The sequence below is a fragment of the Anolis carolinensis genome, chromosome 1 (assembly GCF_035594765.1).
Source record: "Anolis carolinensis isolate JA03-04 chromosome 1, rAnoCar3.1.pri, whole genome shotgun sequence".
Taxonomy (NCBI): Eukaryota; Metazoa; Chordata; class Lepidosauria; order Squamata; family Dactyloidae; genus Anolis; species Anolis carolinensis.
In genome coordinates, this window is record NC_085841.1 from 222,618,824 (window position 1) to 222,644,117 (window position 25,294).

Sequence of the window (25,294 nt, forward strand, 5' to 3'; positions counted from 1 at the left end):
CTGGGCAAACAAGTCCTCACCTGCGAAGGGAGACGGCTCGCCTCACTGCCCGGAGGGAAAGGCTCCTCGCTTGGCGCCCAAATCCCCGGTTAAAAAAGGCGGCGCTGCCCCGGAGGGAAGCCCCAGCCCTGCTGCTCCTTCAGCTCCTTCATCTCGGGATAGAGAGGCAACCCAAGAGCCCAAGATGATGATGGTGGTGATGATAATAATGATGCTGGTAGGTCACGCCCCCTCCCCGCCGGCTCCTCCTCTGGGAGCCTTTGCCTCCGCCACGGTCCGGCGCCTTTTACGTAACCCGACCCGCCGCTGCCTCTGTCCCTTCGCCCCATCCAGCGCCAGGGAGACTGAGGCCAGCAAATAGGTTAGCGCAGGAGCCGCGCTTGGCCACGCCCCCTCCCCGGCTGGCAGCCAATACGCGCCCGCCGCCGCCGCTGACGTCATGCGCCCGCCCCTTTCCCTCCAGTCGCCCCTTTTCTGAAGCCGAGAGGGCAGAAGAAGCAGGGAGCTGAGGACATTGATTTATTTATTTACCATATAAATAAATATATATTATATATACAGTAGAGTCTCACTTATCCAACATAAACGGGCCAGCAGAACGTTGGATAAGCGAATATGTTGGATAATAAGGAGAGATTAAGGAAAAGCCTATTAAACATCAAAATAGGTTATGATTTTACAAATGAAGCACCAAAACATCATGTTATACAACAAATTTTACAGAAAACGTAGTTCAATACTCAGTAATGTTATGTTGTAATGACTGTATTTACAAATTTAGCACCAAAATATCACAATATATTGAAAACATTGACTACAAAAATGCGTTGGATAATCCAGAATGTTGGATAAGTGAGTCTTGGATAAGTGAGACTCTACTGTATATATATATATACACAGCAGAGTCTTACTTATCCAAGACTCGCTTATCCAAGGTTCTGGATTATCCAAGCCATTTTTGTAGTCAATGTTTTCAATATATCGTGATATTTTGGTGCTAAATTACAACATAACATTACTGCGTATTGAACTACTTTTTCTGTCAAATTTGTTGTATAACATGATGTTTTGGTGCTTAATGTTTAATAGGCTTTTCCTTAATGCCTCCTTATTATCCAACATATTCGCTTATCCAACATTCTGCTGGCCCGTTTATGTTGGATAAGTGAGTCTCTACTGTATATATATATATATATATATATATATACAGTAGAGTCTCACTTATCAAAGGTTCTGGATTATCCAAGCCATTTTTGTAGTCAATGTTTTCAATATATCGTGATATTTTGGTGCTAAATTCATAAGTACAGTAATTACTACATAGCATTACTGTGTATTGAACTACTTTTTCTGTCAAATTTGTTGTTAAACATGAGGTTTTGGTGCTTAATTTCTAAAATCATAAGCTAATTTGATGTTTAATAGGCTTTTCCTTAATCCCTCCTTATTATCCAACATATTCGCTTATCCAACGTTCTGCTGGCCCATTTTGTTGGATAAGTGAGACTCTACTGTATATATCTGGTAAAGGTAAAGGCAGCTGAGGACATTTATTTATTTATTTACCATATAAATAAAGATATATATTATATATTTATCTCATGTGTGTGTGTGTGTGTGTGTGTGTGTGTGTATGGTAAATAAATAAACATATATCATATGACCAGCAAACCCTCATATATTTCATGGTTTCCTCCTTTCTGTTGAAATTGTCCCCCAGGTAGGAAGCAGCCAGCCTGTGAAACTGAAAGGCCATTAAAAGCTAATCAATGCTAATTATTTTTTATTTATTTTCTTTTCTCTTCCCCCCCCCTCTTTTCTAAGTTTTCTAGATCTCTCTTCTATCTCTCTATCTACCTACACGATGTTATCCCACTTTCGATGTATCTATATCATATAAGGAGCCTCCGGTGGCTCAGTGTGTTAAAGCTCTGAGCTGCTGAACTTTCAGACCGAAAGGTCCCAGGTTCAAACCCGGGGAACAGAATGAACGCCCGCTGTTGGCTCCAGCTCCTGCCAACCTAGCAGTTCAAAAACATGCAAATGTGAGTAGATCAATAGGTACCTCTCCGGCGGGAAGGTAACGGCGCTCCATGCAGTCATGCCAGCCACATGACCTTGGAGGTGTCTATGGACAATGCTGGCTCTTCGGCTTAGAAATGGAGATGAGCACCAACCCCCAGAGTCAGACACGACTGGACTTAAAGTCAGGGGAAACCTTTACTTTACCTATATCATATAAATCAAATAAAAATGATATAATAAAAAAAGAAATTATCCCCTAGGCAGGAAGAAGGCCATTAAATGCTAATCAAGGTTGCCAATTGAAACATTCACACTTGCATCCAACAGACAAGAGTTCTTCCTCCCACCCAGGACCTTCCACAGATCTATAAACCTCACTTGCCTAGTTTCCAACAGACCTCACAACCTCTGAGGATGCCTGCCATAGATGTGGGCAAAATGCAGGGAGAGAATGCTTTTGAAACATGGCCATACAGCCCGGAAAATTCACAACAACCCAGTGATTCGGCCCATGAAAGCCTTTGATGACAACTTGAAAACACATTACCATTATTCCACTTTTCTCCCCATAGGGACTGGAAATAGCCAACAATGAGATGTTACAACACAATATAACTTTAAAACAAGGCAAATGCATACATGTATGAATATAAAATACAATATTTGTGTCATGAATACATATGTTAAAATACAATTACAAGACAATTAAAATGACCAACAAACCTTGTCTAGGTTTTGACAGCAAGTCCAAATACATTTGCACTGTAAAATGAATGCAGTTTGAAACCACCTCAACTCTCATGGTTCAATGCTACAGAAATATGGGTGTTGTAGATTGTAGGCATGGCATTATTTGGCCGAGAAGGCTTGTAAAACTAAAACTGCACAATCCCACAGCATTGAGTCAAGGCCATTAAAGTGGTGTCAAACAGCATTCCTTTTACATTCATGTCTTTTAGAGAAAAAACTGAAGACCTTTCTGTTTGGAATAGCTTTTAATTGAATTTTAACAGAAGCATAGGATTTTAAAGTACTTTGTAGTTTTTTTATCACCATATGGGAATTTTTAGACTGTTTTAATTGAGGGGTTGTATGTTTTCCGGGCTGTATGGCCATGTTCTAGAAGTATTCTCTCCTGACGTTTTAATTGAATTTAATGGTAATTTTAATGTCATACAAAGAGGTATTTATGTTACCAATTTGGGTTATTTTATCAATGGTTTTATATTATATTGTATGTTTTAATGATGTTGTGAGCCATTGGAGAAAGGCGGCATAGAAATTCCCTAAATAAATACGATGTAGATGCACCCTGGGTCATCTTGGGTGAGTCCTACACTCCCAGGGCCCTTTCACACAGCCATATAACCCAGAATATCAAGGCAGAATAACCCACAATATCTGCTTTGAAGTGGGTTATCTGAGTCCACACTGCCATATATCCCAGTTCAAAGCAGATACTGTGGAATTTTATTCAGCTGCGTGGAAGGTGCCTCAGTCCCAGAAAAGTCCTTAGGGTCGCTTTAAGCCGACAATGCCCAAGTAACAAATACATAGCCTATTCCAGATTTGGCACTAAGACCAACTAAGGCTTTGTAGAATGAATGCAGTTTGACACCAATTCTGCAATGTAAATGCACCCCCAGTGGGTGTGCATGGCCAAGCAAGGAAGCAAACTACAACTCTAAACACTCCCACCTTTCCCTTTCCCTCTGTTTTCTTTATGGTTAGAGCACAACTTATGGTGATGGTGAAGGAAAACATTTTAATAGAACTACAATCCTAAAGATACTTCCTGTACAATTCTAGCTTCCTGTTTACTCAATGGTAAATACAGTGGGACTCCATTTTAATACAGCAGGAAATTACTTCAGAGTTGCAACTGGGGTATAGTTATGTTATTTATATAAATTATCTGTATCTTCGTTTTGGAGCACATTCTAAAAATGGCCCCAAATGTTCCTAAAACACAAGTTTAGGAAGTGTTTCAGTCTACTGCCCTTGGAATGGCTTGCCCTTCAGCCTGAACTGATGGAGTGGCACTCAAACCAGCAGCTCAATAACTCCACCATTTAAACAGGCTTTAAAAGAGCTGTCCAAGGTTCTGAAATAGATTCAACAGAATGGATAACTTCTTCAATGCTTTCTAAAACCTGGAGTGGTTTCACTGGCCTACTAATGTGGGAAATACAACTGGTCTTGACTGTTAGTATGACTAAGGGTTGGGATGATGGGAGGTACAAGCATCCACAGAACACCACTTTGGGAAAAACAAATTTGTTGTCTACTTAATATGATGTAGACTATTTCATCACATGTATTTCACACAGTTGCTTAAAAACAGTAATATTGATAAGATACTTCATAACAAGAGGTAATTCCTCCTGTTCTCTTAACAAATCCCCATTTTGATGTGTGTGTAGAAAATAATAAATTATTTTTTCCTTCAGAACTATTTTTTGTATGTGCAAATATTACAAAATGATTAAAATTCTTAATTAATAATCTGCCAAACTAAACAGGATAGAAGCAGTAGTAAATATGCTTAGGTTCTGTTGCACTGTAGCCCTGGGACACCTTTTCACCCAACACCACACAATGTTCAGATAACCTAATAAGTAAAACTTTATTAATGAATAAATATAAAAGGGAAAAAAGCAAGTCAAAAAAGAAGCAGCAAAAGTACAAAAAGTAACTCCCAACGAGATCAAGAGTTCACCAGCTCTTGAAACAAGGTATCAAAAAAAATCCACTGAGACTTGAGTTAACACAAAGCAAAAGAATACTTAAGCAGGATATTGTTCAAAAGTCATATCCATAAACATGAAAACAGGAACTCATGAAATGCAAAACCTCCAAGAACATCAAGTCATAAACAAGAATCAAACCAAGAATCTTGAAATATAGGAACTTGTGACTAGAAACCAAGAGCTGTTTGCCCATTTTACAACGTTGTTCCCACTATTGTTTATTTATTTATTTATTTATTTATTTACAGTATTTATTTATAATATTTATATTCTGCTCTCTCACCCCGAAGGCAACTCAGGGCGGATTACAATGCACAGATACATGGCAAACATTCAATGCCATTATCAGACAAACCACATATACTGACAGACAATAGAGGCTATTAACATTTTTCCAGCTTCCAGCTTCATGAGGGTATGTTCGATTATGGCCACAGGGGGAGCTGCCGCCCCATCAACAACTGTGATGCCGAGTCCTTTTGATGTTTTGTGTTTTTTGCATGCCACCGGCAGTTTTATGGTATCATAAATTAAGTTAAATTAGCCTCCCCACATTAAGCGGTGCCTAGAATTCTCTACTTACAGACACATCTGTTTTTGAGCTGCTTAGGTCAGCAGCAAGCTAGGCTATTAACGGTCGGGAGCTTTAACGCCGACCCAGGTTTCGAACCAATGATCTCATGGTCAATGATGATTGATTGCTGCTGGCTACTAACCAGCTGTGCCACAGCCCAGCCCTAAAGGCCTGAGAGCCCAGAAACCACTTAAACGGCCTCAACACCTGCCATGACATCACTTCGTGCACACCTGCTTTTTCTCTCCTTATCTCTCAGTCTCTGAGAAAAGCAAGTTTGTCTATAATAAAATAAGAGGAGGTTACAAGTGAATATTTTTTTCTGGTGTTTCCATGAAATGAATGAAACAGTGTGGTAAAAAAAAAAAACCTTGTATGAACCTTGTATGATTTTTGGAATCTTTTCTTCATTGGTTTCAGGATGGAGAATTCAGACACAACTTCACAGATACCAGAACATAACAGGTGGATAAAGCTATAAGGCCTACCCAAAGTTCAAAAAATGGCTTACTTTGGTGTTAAAATGTTTGCTAAGCTTGTGATCACATTAATTTTTTATGTAGGATGGCAGAGAGGGGTCATATCTGGAGCACTCTGAATTCAAAATACCAGAATTCAAACGGAGAACTAACATAGGGAAATACTCCTTAAAGCAACTGGTCTGTACATGAACATAAACGTGACTAGTGGAGTGGAAATTTTTAATGGCTTATGGGATTGAAGACAGATCTAGACGGAACTGGGGGGAAAGCTCTTGAACTACAAAATGGAAATACCCATGATTAGACAAAAAGGTAGTGCTAACCAGTACTAATAGATAATCATTACATTTATTTCATCATAATAGAGCATATTTAAGTGAGGTCATAAAAGGTCAAGCTAAAGGGATTTAACCAGATGAACCAGAAAGTTTGAGGATGTCATCTTTAGCTTTTGGAATGCTCTCTGTGTCTATAGATAAACCATCTTTGAGTATACTCTGCCTAAGAAAATCCTATGGAATTTAAGTGGTTGCCATAAATCAATGGTTGACTTGAAGATGAATATACCTATTTATTTATTTATTTATTTATTTATTTATTTATTTATTTATTTATTTATTGCATTTATATATCACTTTTCTCAACCCTGGGGGGACTCAAAGCAGTTCACATCCAATAAATGGCAAACATTCAATGCCTCACATACAATAAAAACAGTATATCACACATCTAAACAATATAACATATAACTATTACTTAAACCCTTAAAAACTATAAACCATCAAACATGAACACAAAACATTTTTAACATTACACTGATCCCAAGGTTGTCAGTAACTGAATTCTTTTTATCAAAACAAGCAAATAAAGGCCACAGTGAAGCTCCTGGAAATAATAGTCAGTCCACAACTGACTCTGAAACTGTGTCCATAGGGCCAGGGTTAAAGGTAAAGGTAAAGGTTTTCCCCTGACATTAAGTCTAGTTGTGTACAACTCTGGGGGTTGGTGCTCATCTCCATTTCTAAGCCAAAGAGCTGGCATTGTCCATACCGTAGACACTTCCAAGGTCATGTAGCCGGCATGACCGCATAGAGCGGTACCTATTGATCTACTCACATTTGCATGTTTTCGAACTGCTAGGTTGACAGTAGCTGGGGCTAACAGTGGGAGCCGACTCCGCTCTCCGGATTCAAACCACTGACCTTTCGGTACACAAGTTTAGCAGCTCAGCGGTTTAACGTGCTGTGCCACCGGGGATTAAAAGAGCAAACCATGGTTAAAAGAGCAAACAGTCTTACAAACTCAATTGTAGAATTAGTTCTCATCTCCTGTGACAAACACAGTTGCACCTACCTATAACAAGACACACTCAATCTATCTTGAAAACTGCACAGAATTAGGTTATGAGTAAATACTCTTCATTTCCCAAGCACTGAACTATACATATGAGACATATTCTGCAAGATAATAGCATATAAAGTTCTCTTCGACACATGATTTCCAGGATTAACCACATTTCTATCCTATGTAGAAATGGGATCTGAGGAAGTAGCTAACTGAAGGGTTACCTCCCTTTGTCAGTTTTGCTGTAGCACAAAAAAAAAGGAAAAGTATGGTATATAATATAATACAAAGTAAGTTATGTTGTTATTATATACTTCTATTGTAATGTAATCACTTATATGTTGCGATTGTAACATCAACTTATATATAAAATACTGTATAGATGAATAACTGCTGTTTTAAACCATCTCAGGTCTGAATTGGGTTTAAATTAACCCGGTAATTGACCGTAACTTCGTTCCTGTCGTTAATCCAAATAATAATCTTAAACTTAATTATGGTATCGATACAAGCAAAGTCTAATACAGTATAGGTAACCTGTATATATAGTGTCCAAGTGGATTTATTCAGCCATCAGTCTGTATATATACAATATAGAAATCAGGAAAAATGATAACATCACATCAGGTTTGAATTCGGATTAAAGCGAATTCAGTCTTTAGTCTTAAATCCAGTATAAACTCATATATTTGTTTATTATCGAAACAGTCCAATCGTTATCTTGATACTATTCTCAAGATCTGTAGTAGTATTGTAAGAGGTGAAGTCATTCAGAGTAAAATAAATGATAACAAAGTGTCTCCAACCTACAGCAATCCTAAGGCAAACCTATCATAGGATTTATATGGAAAGCTTTATTCAGCTTTTATGACTAAGAGAGTATTACGTAGCCAAAATCACCAAAGCATATGAGAGCATGCCCTCATGAACAGTTTGCCTTATTTCCACATAAACATATATAGCACTGTGGTAATAAAGCACATCATAAGCATCTTCAAAGGATCTTACACCAGAGTCTCAACTAAATGCAGATTCTAATCTGGAGAACAAAATATTATCTGGAAAACGTGTTCTGGCTGAGGTGTAAAACAGTGCAAGAAGGAAGTCCTAAAACCATGCCAACAGCATTTTAAAGTTATTTTGAGGTCACATACACATAGTAACCACATCTGTTGTGTGAAATGTGACAAAATCGCTGAGGGTGCATCTACACTGTAGAAGTGATGCAGTTTGACACTTCTTTAACTGCTATGGCTCAATGCTATGTAATCATGGGTGCGGTAGTTTTGCAAAGTCTTTAGCCTACTCTTCCAAAGAGTGCTGGTGCCTCACCAGACCAAATAGTTGAGCCATTCAGTTAAAGTGCATTAATTCTACAGTGGATGCAGCTCCAGATCTATATATATAAAAGAGTGATGGCATCAGGGCAGTGGACAAAACAACAAAAGTACAGGCCCTGCAACCTCGAAATTTGACAACACAACCCATCATCCATGCCTCAGGGTTGATACAACAAAAAGAAAAGAAAAATAAAGTCCTAATTAGAGGGAGAGCAATAATTTTTTTTATCCAATTGCTGCCAGTTTAGAGGGCTAATCTCTGCCCACTTGGTTGCCTAGCAACCAGCCAAGGGACAGCCAGGCTTCAGTTGGGGGACAGGCTGATTTAGGCCTCACTTAGGCTTCTTCCACAGATTATCTGATTTTAACTGGATTATATGGCAGTGTAGACTCAAGGCCCTTCTACACAGCTCTATAACCCATTTATAATCTTACATTATCTGCTTTGCACTGGATTATCTTGACTCCACACTGCCATATAATCCACTTCAGTGTGCATTTTATCCAGCTGTGAAGAAGGGGCCTCATATAATCCAGTTCTAAGCAGATAATAGAAGATTATCAATATACAGTAGAGTCTCACTTATCCAACATAAACAGGCCGGCAGGATAAGTGAATATGTTGGATAATAAGAAGGGATTCAGGAAAAGCCGATTAAACATCAAATTAGGTAATCGTTTTACAAATTAAGCACCAAAACATCATGTTATACAACAAATTTGACAGAAAAAGTAGTTCCATGCGCAGTAATGCTATGTAGTAATTACAGTAGAGTCTCACTTATCCAACACTCGCTTATCCAATGTTCTGGATTATCCAATGCATTTTTGTAGTCAATGTTTTCAATATATTGTGATATTTTGGTGCTAAATTCATAAATACAGTAATTACTACATAGCATTACTGTGTATTGAACTACTTTTTCTGCCAAATTTGTTGTCTAAGATGATATTTTGGTGCTTCATTTGTAAAATCATAACCTAATTTGATGTTTAATAGGCTTATCCTTAATGCCTCCTTATTATCCAACATATTCGCTTATCCAATATTCTGCCAGCCTGTTTATGTTGGATAAGTGAGACTCTACTGTACTGTATTTACAAATTTACCACTACAATATCACAATGAATTTAAAACAATGACTACAAAAACATTGATTATGAAAAGGCAGACTGCGTTGGATAATCCAGAACATTATATAAGTGAATGTTGGATAAGTGAGATTCTACTTTAATATGAAATAATTACTGGGATAGAATAATGCAGAACAATATAATCTCTAAAACCAGGACAGTAAATAAACAGGGGAATTCCACACAGGAAACAATCAGGGCCAGCTAACACCTCCCAACAAAGTATTCCCATCATCAAAGTCTGGCAAATCCTCTGTTTTCTCAGGGCCACAGACAGTAGACGCACATAAAATATGGCAAACAACACCACTCTGAAAACAAGGGAATTCCAGACAGGAAAGAATCAGGGCCAGCTAACACCTCCCAACAAAAAATTCACTCAGGGAGGAAGCAGCCAGGCTTTAAAGCTGCAAGGCCATTACATCCTAATCATTTTTCCTAATTGCAGCATTCATACTTGCCTCCAACAGACAAAAAAAACCAATCAGAAATATTGTATATTCACAACCTTTAGGAAATAATATCCCCTGATGGCGCAGCGTGTTAAAGCGCTGAGCTGCTGAACTTCTGGACCGAAAAGCTGCAGGTTTGAATTGGGGGAGCGGAGAGAGCCCCCACTGTTAGCCCCAGCATCTGCCAACCCAGAAGTTCAAAAACATGCAAATGTGAGTGCATCAATAGGTACTGCTCTGGCGGGAAGGTAACGCCGCTCTATGCAGTCATCCCACATGACCTTGGAGGAGTCTATGGACAACGCTGGCTCTTTGGCTTAGAAATGGAGATGAGCACCAACACTCTGAGTCAGACATAACTGGACTTAATGTCAGGGGAAAACGTTTACCCTTTACCTTAACTACCACCAGTTCCTCAATACTTTATTTCCCATACCACCATATTTTGCCACAGCAACGCGTGGCCGGGCACAGCTAGTATACAATAAAAGATGCATTTGGGCCGAGCAATGTTAGCAACACCAGTGGCTTACTTTTAAGAACCACACAGAGGAAATAACATGCTTCTGACCTCGATCAGTGAAAGCAGGATTATAATAGTAACTAGTCATGTGGGGCTACTCTCTGCAAAAGACCAAAATGTCACTAGAAAGTTTGTACTTTTCCAGTTGCAGAGCGATGGTCCAAGCTTATATAATCCTGTGCTTAAAAATAAGTGCCACAGAATGTGGTAAAGGTTATTCTTGAGTAAGCATTCATTGCAGCCTAAATAGATAGGAGAGTTCTGTTGAGAACTGGGACCTCTCCAGCAACACTTGATAGCTCCTTCCCTATAACATAAAGGCCAAACTTGTTCCTAGAGTTTATTTTATTCCATTTCATTAAGCACTTTTATTATCTTTGTTGATGGTGGCTTTTTTCTATTAAGGGAAACATGTTTACGTGTGTGTGTTTTGTAACTGTACAGACAAAATGATATAATGCTGATGACCATCATCATCATCATCATTATTCATTACTTACCCCACTCTCTCCAAGGCTCAAGTTGGAATATGATATACAAATTTCAGCCATGGATATGATATTTTCAGAATGATTCCTTAGAATATATTAGATCATAAAAGATGGAAATAATTATTACATCAATACCATTTCTTGAAGGATGCTCCCATTGTGATCACAATGCAATGAATACCATAATATCTATAGTTAACATATTCTATCAAGATTGCATGTTGACATCATGCCATTTAAATACAAATCCTTGCTTTAAAATAGACTCACAGGTATATATTCACATGAATATGAGGCCTCTATTTCTTTGAAACAGTATCACAGTTCAGTCACTAAAATGACTAAGATAAAGGTAAAGGTTTCCCCCTGACGTTAAGTCCAGTTGTGTCCGACTCTGGGGGTTGGTGCTCATCTCCATTTCTAAGCTGAAGAGCCAGCGTTGTCTGTAGACACCTCCAAGGTCATGTGGCTGGCATGACTGAATGAATCACTGTTACCTTCCCGCCGGAGTGGTACTGTCAGACCTCTGTCAGCTGGGCACCAAGAACCATACACGGAGGCCAGTCTCTAGCTAATATCTTTATTAAGGAAATATATAAAAGCAATAAAAACAAGTGAAGAATATAGTTCAGAAGCAGACCTTTCAAATGAGGTCAAATATAGTCCAAAAATGTATAGTCCAATAAATGATATTAGAGTTCAAAGTTCTTTATCCAATACTGAAACACACACTATTGCCAAGCAATAGCGTGGGGAAAGTCAGAGTCTTAAGAGTTCAAGGTAGCTTGACAACAAGGCTGGAACAAGGCTGGATATAACTTGGTTCTTTAACAAGGTCCGTGACTAGGTACAAGGTAACCCGTGGATCCTGGAACAAGGTCCGTGGTTGAAAGCAAAGCGATGCATAAACTTAAATACTTGATCCGGGAGGCAAGGAACTGGGGTTACGAAGTCCACACACGATCTCACTCCTGAAGCTGATCTGTTGACTCCGCAAAGAATCTCCCGCGCCAAACACCTATATTGGGTCTCGTTTTCCCGCCAACAATCTCTTTCCCTAGAGAACGAGAAGCGAAACCCAACTCTGTCCAGATGCATGACTCCTTAGAATTTCCCAAGGGAAGCAGGCCTAATCAGCCTGTTGTTTGGCAGCGATCCATAAACTCCTCCGATTTGCTTCTCTGACTCCTCTGTCTCTAGAGTAAGATTCCCTCCTGGGAAACGGAGGGGAGGAATGCCCAAGGCCTGTTTTACTGAATTCTTGAGGACAAACATCAACATCCGGCAGGTGAAAGGACTCCGGCTCTTGTTGAACCGGCGAAAACCCCATGTTTTCATCTTCATCTGCCACGATAGTACTAGGAACAGGACTACAAGGCCCATGAGGCATCACAGGTACCTATTTATCTACTTACATTTGCATGTTTTTGAACTGCTAGGTTGGCAGAAGCTGGGGCTAACTGTGGGAGCTCACCCTCCTCCCTGGATTTGAACCACTGGCCTTTTGGTCATCAAGTTCAGCATTTCAGTGGTTTAATCCGCTGCGCCATCAGAGGCCCTAAAATGACTATTGCAGCCTAAATGATGTTTTGGATAGGGATTAAATTGCAGTAGTTAGTTCATCAGAGCTGCTAATGTTCTAGCAAGAAGATTTACCTTGACATAGATTTCAATAAGCAGTTATTCTGGATTAGTTGGAGATATTAGTTTAATTAACTTAATTCATTATCTTGTAATTCTTGCATCCCACCCGTCCTTCAAACGAGAAGAACAGAGTGGCTTACAAATATTAATATTACAGATACATATATAATAAAAGCAATATTAAAAACCATATTACTATAATAAATCAGTTAAAACACGGAACTATGAATCTAACAGAAGCAGGAAAAAGCATAGTTGACCACTTAAACCAACAAAGACTTTCCCTTTTGTTTGAAAATATTCACAATGGGCACTTACTAGGGACATTTCCAAGGTCAAACATACTTGGATAAATATCAGAAGAATAATTGACACCTCTTTAATTTCAGAGAGAGTCAAAAATAATATATAGATTTCCTTTTATACCATTTCAGCTAAGGTCATCCTGTCAGCAGAATAAAAGCAATCAAAGAATTATTACTTCAATTCTTCTTTTTTAGTATTTCCTGAAAACACCACATTCTGTTTATTCATTTTATTACATCTTTTCAGCTGCAGAGCAGCAGGTAATCCAGGATTAGGCACCAGCTATAAACCTTACCACTTGTGATTTTTTTCTATATTTAAAAGCCACTGCTGCTTGTCATTTCAGTGTAAGTTATGGAAAAATGATTTTCTGGACAAATAACATTCTGCTCCTGCAGGACTATGTACCAGCTTATGAACTCTGATAACTTTGACAAGTTACTCCTCTTTTCATTGCTTGCCTGCTCTTCCTCTCTTGAAGGTTGAAATAACCTTGCATTCAAATATTTTAATGAATTATATTCCCCTTGTGTTCCTCACACAAATCTTAGTGTCTTTTTTTTTAAAAAAATGAGCTAGACACGACACCCAGTCCACTGTTGTTATATTGTGGCTGTGTGCAATGATAAACTACGTATTTTTGGCAGTACTCCAGCTCCTTGAAGACTACAGATTTTTCAAGACTCTCAGAGAATACTATCTAGTTCATGTGATTTATCACAACATAATATCTTAGCTATTTTCTTGGACACTTCAGCACTGGATGCCTCACCTTTATAGCCGCAAAAAAATAAAGCCAGTTTGTGGGGGAGAAAGGGGGAAGCTAAGTGGTGAAAATGTAAGGTCACGATAAAAAATGCTGTATTTCAGTACTGACCAATGTTCTCCTTTCTGCGTATTTCAAACACATCCCCTTAAATTTCTGGAGTGATATGCAGGTGGAGGGTTAAATGTTAGCTTCGATGTTAGAGGGAAAGTTATTGTTAAAAATGAACCATGGTAAAATGAAAGTCAAAAGTAATACACTCTCTTTCTCATGATTGCTTCCCACCTTGCTAACCTACTGTAGTAGAAGTAGGTGGTTGTTTCTTGGGGTGCGTCTACACTGTAGAATTTAATGCACTTTGACACCATTTTAACTGCAATGGCTCAAGGCTATGAAATCTTGGGATTTGTAGTTCAGTGAGACATGGCATGTATTTGTGTAATGGGCTTTTGGAGATGCCAGTGCAAATCAAGAGTTGAAGCTTCTGACAACTGGAGTAGAGAAGCACCAGAATATACATACACCGTGTTTTTCCCAAAATAAGACACTGTCTTATGTTTATTTTTCTTCAAGACACACTATGGCTTATTTTCAGGGGATGCCTTATTTTTTATTAAGTACTAGCTTGGGTACCTGGCGGTGTCCAGGTTATTTGAAAAAGGCATTGGGTACTTTGGGGTGTGAGGTAATATCATTTTATTAGTAACAGTATTTATTAGACAAAAGACAAATCTTGAATTTTGTTTGTTATGAATGCTCCCAATAGAAACTACATAACGATGTGGGTGAACTACAATTCTTTGAATTATGGGTCAATCCTCCCCAAACCAGGCCTGTATGCACAGCTGGCCATGTTGACTGTGTGCCATGTTTAGTCCAGATCCGACGTTGTCTGGGTTCAGTGCTCTCTGGATGAGGGCGAACTACAACTCCCAAAATCAAGGTCACTTCCCACAGACCCCTGAAGTATGTTCAGTTGGTCATGGGGCTTCTCTGTGCCAAGTTTGGTCCCAGTCCATTGTTGGTGGGGGTCACATTTTCTCTGGAGGTAGGTGAACTATAACTCCCAAAATCAAGTTCCATTTCCACTAAGCCTTGCGGTATGTTCAGTTGGTCATGGGGCTTCTCTGTGGCAAGTCTGGTCCCAGTCCATTGTTGGTGGGGGGCATAGTATCAGTGAAGGTACTGCAAGTCCTGTTATCCGTGGCATGTTTGGTCCAGATCCATCATTGGTTGGGTTAGCAGTGCTCTCTGGATGTAGGTCAAGTACAAGTCTTGTAAATCGTAGTGAATTCTCCCCAAACCTCTTGTTCAATTGCTGATCAATTCCTCTGTTAACTGTGTGCCATAGAAAAGACTAGGAAAGTGTTAAGGGAGAGACAATAGGTGTGGTCATGCAAATTAAGGAACCCTGGGATGTCCATTCTGGAGGAAAAACAAAACATCTAGGATGAAATTGTCCGTGCATAAAAGTCTTTACTTGGGTGAGGGGCAGAATGGTGTTTGTGGAGGACACTGGCAGAGTTCATGGTGCTCACTATAACCTGCATGTCAGTGGAGGGAGAGCCGTGAGTGTCTCCTGCTCAGTGGGAACTATAGTTGTTTGTGGAAATGGGAGGCTGTCTGTGTAAGTGGATACCTCCACCACATACACACAAACACATCTTAACTTTTATTATATGTATAGATAGATGGTACAACAATCTGTATTTATGGGATGATCTCTCTGGGTTGTGTAGCAGACTGCATATTAAAACTTTTCGCCTATCCCCTGGTGTTTGTGTGGGGTGAGAGAGACCCACAGACAGTTGCTGGTCAGTACTGGGGAGCAGCAGCTTTACTGGTGTTTGTGGGGGATGAGAGAGACCCACAGACTGTTGCTGGTCGGTGCTGGAGGAGGGAGATCCACAGTGCTGAGTAAAACGGCAGCCACAGCTTTACTCCTTCCTCCTGACGACACACAATACCTCAAGCAGAGCATCCTGCTCCTCACTTCACTGAGGAGACTTTTACTTTCATTTTCTATGTCTCCCTCTCTGGGTCAGCTTGCAGCATGCACAAAATAACCAGGACCTGACAGGCTGCGTAGCCACGCCTATCTCTGTGTCTTATTTTCAGAGTATGGTTTATACCAGGGGTCCCCAAACTAAGGCCCGGGGGCCGGATGCGGCCCTCCAAGGTCATTTACCTGGCCCCCGCCCTCAGTTTTATAATATAATTTTTTATCATTTTAAATAATATAATATATTGTATATACATATAATATTGATAATAATATTATAATGTTATACGATATAATACTAATAATACCATATAGTAATATTAATTATATGATATATATTACATATAATATTGCAGTATAGTGGTATAGTTCAATATAGTAATATATAATGCTAATATTTTGCTATGCTAATAATATAATATATTGTATGTACATACAGCTGCTACAGTCCCCTTCGAGGTGAGAAGGGAGGGATATAAATGTAATAAATAAATGTAGTAAATGAATAAATAAATAATTTTAGACTTAGGCTCACCCAAAGTCTGAAATGACTTGAAGGCACACAACAACAACAACAATCCTAATTAACTTGACTATCTCATTGGCCAGAAGCAGGCCCACACTTCCCATTGAAATCCTGATAGGTTTATGTTGGGTTACAATTGTTTTTATTTTTAAATATTGTATTGTATTGTTCTTTCATAGTTGTTGTTGTTTTGCACTACAAATAAGACATGTGCAGTGTGCATAAGAATTTGTTCATTTTTTTTTCTTTTCCAAATGATAATTTGGCCCCTCCACAGTCTGAAGGATTGTGGACCGGCCCTCGGCTTTAAAAGTTTGAGGACCCCTGGTTTATACTGTGCAAATGCTTAGAAATCCTGTTATGGCTTATTATATGGGTATGTTTTATTTTTGGGAAAACAGGACAATACAATACATATGTATTTAAAGATTTAATCAGTTTATCAATCAAAATATCATGTAGGACTCCATCAAATACTTTACTAAAGTCCAGATAAATTATATTCACAGCATTCCCTCTTCCTACCAATCTAGTGTAGGCCCCTGGTAGCACAGTGTGTTAAAGCGCTGAGCTGCTGAACTTGCGGACCGAAAGGTGCCAGGTTCAAATCCCGGGAGTGGAATGAGCGCCCGCTGTTAGCCCCAGCTCCTGCCAACCTAGCAGTTTGAAAATATGCAAATGTGAGAAGATCAATAGGTACCGCTCAAATGGGAAGGTAACGGCACTCCATGCAGTCATGCCGGCCACATGACCTTGGAGGTGTCTATGGACAAGGCAGGCTCTTCGGCTTAGAAATGGAGATGAGCACCAACCCCCAGAGTCGGTCACGACTGGACTTAACATCAGGGGAAACCTTTACCTTTACTAATCTAGTGACTTGGCCAAAAAATGATACATTATGCATTTAGCAGGATTTAACATCAGGGAAAACCTTTACCTTTACCTATTTTAAGAAAACAATGCTGACTCTTAAGTAATCACTGTACTGTCATCAAGATATTTGCAGAGAAGACTCCTTTATAATCTGTTATTTTTCCAGGTATTGAGTTCAGGTTGACTAGACTGTAATATTTTGGATCTTCTTTTTTGCCTATCTCAAAAAGCAGGAGAATGTTCTCCAGTGCTCTGACACTAAATGCATTCTCCAAGATTTCACAAAACAATAGCAAGTGGTTCTGTGAGTATGTCAGAAAGATCTTTCAAAAGTTTGGGATTTGAACTTGTTGAGATTAGTTCATTGATTTCTGACTAAATTCTTATCAGTCTTGATCTGCATTTCTGTTCCCTGCCAAAGTTTATGTTATTGCTTGGAAGTACGCAGGGGGCATGAAGCAAAATAGGTATTGAGCAGTACTTCCTTGTCATTGTGATCTATTGGCCTTTTCTTTTTACTATATTTGAAGGGTGCATCTACACTAGAATTAATGCAGTTTGACACAACTTTAACTATCTTGATTTAATGCTTTGCATTATCTCCCGGGTGGTCTCTTCTCTGAATCTCTTCACCAGTATTATCCTCAGGAAGATGGAGGAAGTGATTGCTTAGTTGGAGCAGTCCTGTATCCCCCTTTCATTGACTTCTTCTAACAACAACTCTCCTCCAGAGTGTTCATCCACTGTTACAGCCCTCTTCATTGTCATTGACATTTTCTTATGTTGGTTTTATAGGATCAACTCTCCCTCTGTTTTATCCAAGATGTCTTCATGTTCTCTGATGTGTTGAAGAGTCTCAACAAATAGCAGTCTGTTGACCTTCTCTTCCAAGAGAGACACCAGTTTGCACTTGCTGCAAGTATAATCAGTGAGCTTTTCTGGCAAGAAGACAAACATTGTGCGCACATTGCAGCAGACAACATATTCTTCTTCCTTCATTCCTACAAAATGTTCAAGAAATTATTGCTTTCTTTTCCCTTTAGTCTTTTCACCCTTTGAGACTGATATGACTGTGTGTGCCCCAAGGCACATGGCACTGGCTCCCAGAGGCTGAGCTCCAAAGATTGAGGCAGCAGCTATAGCTAGTGGCTATTAGCTCCACCTCTAAGCAAGTCAATGTGACTGGTAGTGCTTCACTTTTTAAACATTTCTTTTTTGGAAATTCACAGTGGCTCAAAGACCAGCACCAGTCTGCGAATCGCCACTTTGAGTCGCATTACAATAAATCATGCATCAAGGTTTGTTTTTGTCAAGTTCTCTTTATAACTTGTAAAAAAAACACCAATATTTAATTCAGGCTTACAATAGGTTTAACCTGATTCAAAGATCTTAAAGTGGTAAAACTGATTGGTACTGACAGCTTTAGAGTCAATGTGCTCAGAGAGAGGGAGCCTTAAAAGCCAGGCACATTCAAAGATGACCACTCATCGGTGTGGTGAAATGGGGTTCCTTACATAAAATGGAGAAATCAAGGTTGGCTTCGGGGGTTTAAAAACATATTTTCATTTAATTTGTTGAGGAAGAATCTGTGAATGTTGTTTATTTGATCAGTTGCTTCCGACTCTTCGTGACCTCATGGACCAGTCCACACCAAAGCTCCCAATGTTCTCCTTTCTGTGTATTTCACAGAATCTGTGAATATGAGAGTCAAAGGTTCAAGCTGAGTTTGTTGGACCACAAAGTCATTTTCTCTTGGCCTGAGAACTCGAGGCAGCATTTGTGCTAATCGGACCTCTGAGGAGAGGTCTTTTCACAACAGATTACCACAGTGCATTCCCATGTAATGTATTGCTTCTACTGATAAAACCCAAAAGAAGACTTTTCTAGCAATCTCTAATCCCTAGGTAAACATATATAGGGAGAGATCCTTTTTCCAAGTGTTGAGTGATGTCAACTTTACTAAAATCACGGGTTCAGGGCCCGGCGTGTCTAGCTCCAAATGAGACATGGATGGGTTGAAGGCAAAAGGAACTGAGGCTTTTATTCACCTTGGCCAAAGTTGATACCCGCAGAATCTGTACTCTAAAGAGTGACGTGAAAAGGTAAAATTTTTCCCCTGACGCTAAGTCCAGTAGTGACCGACTCTGGGGGTTGGTGCTCATCTCCATTTCTAAGCCGAAGAGCCGGCATTGTCCGTAGACACCTCCAAGGTCATGTGGCCAGCATGACTGCATGGAGCGCCATAACTCATTGCAAACGTATGGAAATATTTATAACATTTTGACAGTAGTTTGAAACAAATGTCTTCACCACACTGGAAGCTAATTGGCTCAGATTGAGACCAGCTAAAATCCACTGTCTGTTTGGCTGGGACATGACATCTGCCATTGTTGTTGATTAGTCTCCAGGTTTGGCAGGAACTTTAATAAACTGTTACTGCCCAATTTGAAGTCTTGTGGATGTTGCTTATTCTGCCTCTCATGAGTGTGAGAAAAGAAATGTGGGTAGGATTTGAGTTAATGGTTCCATTTTTGTCTGTCTGGAGGGGCACAGTGGGGCTTGTTGAGCAGAGTGTTGCCATAATATGAATGGGTACTCTCAAAGAAGACTTGGCTGGGTGTTGGGCAACTTCTGGCACCTTTTGCTTGGCCCCATGGTTAGAAAGGCTGAGGTATTGTTGGAGGATTATCCTTGCAGCCTGAAGGATGATAGGATTTTCATATGCTTCCTCAGATGAATGTGTGAGTGCTTCTGAAACTTGCATGTCTAGGCTAAAAGTCATCTGTGGAGGTTAGCCCAAATTAGGTCTCTGGGTGAAAGGTAGCCTTGAACTTGGCTATCAAAATTTTTCCAAGGCCACAGGTTTTGGGGTTGTCTTTAGGGTAACACAAATATTGAGTACCAATGCCATGTAGGGCTTTAAAACTAATCACCAGCACCTTGAATTCAGATTAGAAGCCCTCTTAAAATGTCAGTGTTTTTTTCCAAAATAAATAAATAAAAGACATGCAAATTAATTATGATATATGTTCATGAGATTTTCATAAAGAATGTTCCACAACTTATCACAAGATGAGTTTGCTATTTTGGCATAGCATGGACTGTTGAGGGTGTCAAACAACAGTAGTGACAGACAGCAATCTTATTTTCACAACATTGTTCATTTTGTGTGAGCTTTTCAAATCTGATGTTATATTGTACTCTCACAACTTGGCTGGGTGGTTTGGCTTGAGGTACAGAGCCAGGAGGAGGTTTTCCAGGGTCTCATCAGTTATGAATGGTGATCCCCATATGGGACTTTGAGAATGTGGCCAGATAAAGTTATGCCAGCTTGCAGGCATCTGCCATTATCATACTGGCTTTGGCAAAGAAACCTTGTAGTGGCATCTGCTCACCTGGAATCCCGTATCTGCCATCCTAGAGATTGTCTGGCAAGTGGGCTGGGGGTTTAGGCCCATCAACCAGCATACAAGTTGGTCAATGCTTGGATCCAGATTCATGTGTGCACCAAATGTATGTGCAGCTGTAATCGATAAAAGTTGTGGCCCACTTCATTCCAAAAATACAGATATGTTTGTGTTCTGTTGGGTATGAGGTGTGAGATTTGTTTGGTTCAAGAACAAATAGTTTACAATGTAAAAAAAAAAAGAGAACAAAATAAACCAAAAGAAAGAAAGACTAAACAGGAAAAGCTCAATTTTCCAATATGATCAAGGAAGCAATATTTTTTAGTTAAGTATCCTAGCTAATATGGCTTTTTACCCTGAAGCAGGAGCATTTTATGCCCATGTAGTTGAGCCAGAGAATTTGCACTAAAGTGTCAGAGGTCTAAGCTTCAGTCCTTAAAAGCTATCATAAACTCAAGAGTAAAATGTATGTTTTTATAATGGGGTTGGACAAAATGAATAGTTATTTAAAAATCAGACTATTGAAAGATTCTTAGGACAAAAAAAAAAGGGTCAGCTTGAGACTGATTCACATAACCCACCAGCACTTACATTCATAATGTGGCTTCAGTGAAGCACTTTTTAAAGAATTTTCTCATGAAAATTTCACAAGTGCTTAGTCACAATAGTTGGGGAGGAAAACCTAAAGATCACTCTAAAATGAAGAACCTGAACCATAGTAGATTTAACATGATACTTAAACCCAGTGTTTAGGAGCCCTTGATGGTGCAGTGAGTTAAACTCTTGTGCTGGCAGGACTGATGACTTGAAGGCTGGGTTGCTAACATGAAAGTTGCCAGTTCGAATCCAACCCATCGATGAGCTCCCTGTGTCAGCTCCAGCTCCATGTGGGGACACAGGATGGTAAAAACATTAAAACATATGGGTGTCCCCTGGGCAACGTCCTTGCAGACAGCCAATTATCTCATATCAGAAGCGACTTGCAGTTTCTCAAGTCACTCCTGACACACACACACACACACACACACACACACAGAGTATTTGTAAAAACATCAAATATTTCAGGCTTCTGTTTTCAACCATGATGTCAGTTGGAATGGGGAAGATAAATAGCCTCCAATAAATAGCACCCACATTCACATTACACAATTATAGTACTATATTCCGCTTTAACTGACATGAGGGCATCTTGTGAAATCTTGTGGGTTGTAGATTAGTCAGGCACTAAAGTGGCGAAACTGCCCATCTCAAATCAATGGTAGACAAAGTGGAATAAAATTTCATTTTCTCACAAATTTTCTCACAATTTTTTTTCCTATTTGACTCATAGCCATGTTGGAAAGGCTTTGTTTCTTCAGAATTAAACTAATTACAGAATAGGATGCTCCAGGTTTTTGGTGAGGATTTCTGATCTGTGCTGACAAATCTTGTGTGCCTATCTGTAGTGTTTTCTCACACGTGTGAGAGAGTGGGCACTGAGGCACATGTATGACATTGGTGGGATTGCAAATCATGGTTTGTTTACTGTGATAGATTTATCTGTGCTTCTTCATTTAAAAGTTGTTGCTACATACAGATATGCACCAGCAATGTAGTGCTTGGATGCATACTGCTGTGATCCAGGATTTCCAGTTGGGATGTTTATTGCAGCTCTCAGCAGCAGCTTATTTAGTGGTTGACAGAAATCAAGAATAAGTGGCTTATTGGTAAATTTAGCAAGACATGGTGAATTAGCTGTCTCGAGCTATCTTTCTCCGATTGATAGGTGGTAATTGGGAGACAATGGGTGGAGGCACACAACAGCTCCTATGTTATTGTTGTTGTTGTGGTTGTTGTGTGCCTTCAAGTAGTTTCCAACTGATGGGACCCCTAAGATGAATCCATCACAAAGTTTTAATGACAAGATTTACTCAGAGGGGGTTTGTCTTTGCTGTACTCTCATATTTTTTACTGTCTTTCTTGTAGAGGAGACATTCTCCAGTGAATAAAGCAAGTGGATGGATGATGTGCTCAATCATAAAGAATGAATATCTTCTTTGAAGGAGGTGATGCTTTAATTCTAGGACTTGTGTTTTGGGAGATAGCATCATTATTGCATATATCTTTACTGCTAAGTGCCTAATTATTTATGAATTTATTTACAGTATTTATATTCTGCCCTTCTCACCTTTAAGGGGACTCAGGGCGGATCACAATGTACATATACATGGCAAACATTCAATGACATTAGACATACAGTATACAGACAGGAAGAAACACTATATACATTGTTTTTATATTCCTGTGCTGGCAGAAATTCCAGTTCAAATACAAATAGGCATTAATTGGTTTGCAAAACAGATTTTTAATAATCTTTTTCATGCCCAATAGTCAAAAGAACATCCAGGAAAGTGTGTGTTAAAATGTTTGGAATTCAATGGGAAACTTTTACACAAAAGGATTTATATCTGTCAGGAAACAAAATTGAGCAATCTCACACAGTCCATATTCAGCAAGGAGCCAAATTGATATTCCTACATAAGGGAGCCAGTGAAGTAACAGTTGCATATCAGGACCAAAGTGTAATATGCACTGATGCTTATTGAGTGCAATAATTGCTCAACCCGGGCCCCCCAGATGTTTTTGATCTTCAACTCCCAGAAATCCTATCAGCTGGTAAACTGGCTGGGATTTATAAGAGTTGTAGGCCAAAAACATCTAGGGACCCCCAGTTTAAGAACCACTGGGATAAAAGGTTCTGTTGCATCTTTGCTGCATAGTTAAGTATGACTAAAGTTATATAGTATAAACCAGGGGTCCCCAAACTAAGGCCCGGGGGCCGGATGCGGCCCTCCAAGGTCATTTACCTGGCCACCGCCCTCATTTATAATATAATATTTTTATATTAGTTTTAATAATATAATATATTGTATATACATATGATATTGATAATAATAATATTCATTTTATACAATATAATACTAATAATAATACCATATAATCATAATAATATATTAATAATGTTATATATTACATATAATATTACAGTATAGTGGTATAGTTCAATATAGTAATATATAATGCTAATATTGTGCTATGCTAATAATATAATATATTGTATGTACATACAGCTGCTCTGTCCCCCCTTTGGGGTGAGAAGGGCGGGATATAAATGTAGTAAATAAATGTAGTAAATGAATAAATAAATAATTTTAGACTTAGGCTCCCCCAGAATCTGAAATGACTTAAAGGCACACAACAACAACAATCCTAATTAACCTGACTATCTCATTGGCCAGAAGCAGGCCAACACTTCCTATTGAAATCCTGATAGGTTTATGTTGGTTAAGATTGTTTTGATTTTTAAATATTGTATTGTTCTTTCATTGTTATTGTTGTTGTTGTTTTGCAATACAAATAAGATATGTGCAGTATGCATAGGAATTTGTTCGTTTTTTTTTTCAAATGATAATTCGGCCCCTCAACAGTCTGAAGGATTGTGGACCGGCCCTCTGCTTTAAAAGTTTGGGGACCCCTGGTATAAACCATGATGGAAAAGCATGAGTTACAAATGTGTCCTTAGAACTAGAACAGGTATCTGCTCTTTTGACAACATATTTTGGAAGTCTCTCATTTAGAAATTTCCCATTAGTCAATACCAATTTGACAGTGACTTGCAATCACAACAATAATAAGGTGATATTGGCAGGTCCAGAGATCTCCTCCACATTTTGTAACCCTATGGGACCATATTTTATGTTAAGGACACAGAAGACAGAGCTGCAGTCTATTTAGAAGCTTAACAGTCAATTCTGGAGGCTTCTTTGGCAGAAAAATGTGGACATGGTGGCAGGGTCATTTGGAAGTAGTCTAGGGCTGCAGTAACAGCCATTTTTGCCTACTCTCAGTTTAGAGATCTCTTGTACAACGTGGTGTAATTTAGTGCAGTTATGAAACAGATGAGTTTCTTCAATGATTAGTCCGTGTTGAAAGAAACTCCTATTTCAGTGCTCATCTTGACGAAAATGTATTGGATAGCTTTAACAAAACATTTACTTAATGTAATATAATCTATGAATGTTTAAACATAGGGTTATTTCTGAATATATGCCATGGAATTCTATAAAAGTAGGTTAAGGAAAAGGAACATAAAATTTTGGTGGCAACCTTGGTTTGGTTAACTTGCTTTCTGCTCTAGACTAATGTGCTTTCAGTTATATTTGTTATTGGAAAAATGAGAGCACCTGGTACTATAGGTTCTTCACCTTTTGACCTACAGATATTTTGGACCTTGTATTCCAGATTCCTTAACCTTTCCCTACAGTGTTTGGAGTTTCTATTATATGAAATCTAGAGTTGGGTTTTTCTTCCAAATTCCAGTTGAGGCACAGTGGCTAATGAGAATCTAATGTCCCCATGCTGTGTGACACTCAAAATCAAAATTGTATGGCTTTGACAACTAACAAGGCATTCCAGGCTCAATTCTTGACTGTGAACTTCAGTGACAAAGGCCCGAGATAATCAGCTGGTGCAAGGACTGCTAGTCTGATTCTTCAACTATTGAGTATGGTTTTGCCACTTTCATTTATTTTTTTTATTTAAATGTCTCTATAGACCACATGCATGCCAAAAGAACCCCCTTCAAGGTGGGTCATGAAGTAGCTTTTCCCCCTGCC

General features: G+C 39.0%; 1 protein-coding gene across 5 annotated transcripts in view; it reads right to left on the minus strand.

The window, feature by feature from the left end:
- Window positions 1–354, minus strand: part of galnt13 (polypeptide N-acetylgalactosaminyltransferase 13) — a 270,709-nt gene extending 270,355 nt beyond the window's left edge. For 2 of the 5 annotated variants that reach the window (XR_010001363.1, XM_062965654.1), the window contains exon 1: window positions 21–354. The gene's annotated coding sequence lies outside the window, so the exon portion shown is untranslated. The remainder of the gene's footprint in view (window positions 1–20) is intronic. The other 3 variants (XM_062965663.1, XM_062965686.1, XM_003225380.4) reach the window with 2 other exon arrangements.
- Window positions 355–25,294: the final 24,940 nt, after the last annotated feature.